The sequence below is a fragment of the Anarrhichthys ocellatus genome, unplaced genomic scaffold, assembly GCF_004355925.1.
Source record: "Anarrhichthys ocellatus isolate YVR2014 unplaced genomic scaffold, GSC_Weel_1.0 scaffold80, whole genome shotgun sequence".
NCBI lineage: Eukaryota > Metazoa > Chordata > Actinopteri > Perciformes > Anarhichadidae > Anarrhichthys > Anarrhichthys ocellatus.
The window spans coordinates 594400-594910 of NW_022280110.1; positions in this window are offsets into that span (position 1 = coordinate 594400).

Here is a 511-nt window from a genome sequence, read left to right on the forward strand (position 1 = left end):
TCCCAAAGCTGGTCTCGTTTGAGCAATGGTACTGCACTGGGTTTATTTGCAGTTGTCGAAAGTGTTTCACATCTCTGTTGGAAAGCTGTTTACAGAGGTGTTGTGACGTTTTTGGTGGCAGCGAGCTGCCTGACTAAGCGCTTTGCCAGGTGTTCAAATAATCCTGCAAGTTGTGACACCGGCATCTACCTATTTTAGAGGACTTGTGCTGAATTTACAGGTTTGAACTTCAACAGTCATTTTTCATAAATGTCTGACTGGACGTGTGCTGGGGAGCACTTTCCTCAGAGCTGAAAGGTACAAACACAGACGGGGATGTGACGGAATGACTCAGAGGCAAGAAGAGTTTTTTGTTGTCATGAAAACAGTGGCTTTTTAATGTAAACACTACATTCGATTGGTTTTTTCAGCACGGACATCCCACATGAAATAACAACCATTCACTAAAGAGGAGTAGAGTGGGGGGGGGGGGGGGGGGGGGGGGGGGGAGGGGGGGGGGGGGGGGGGGGGG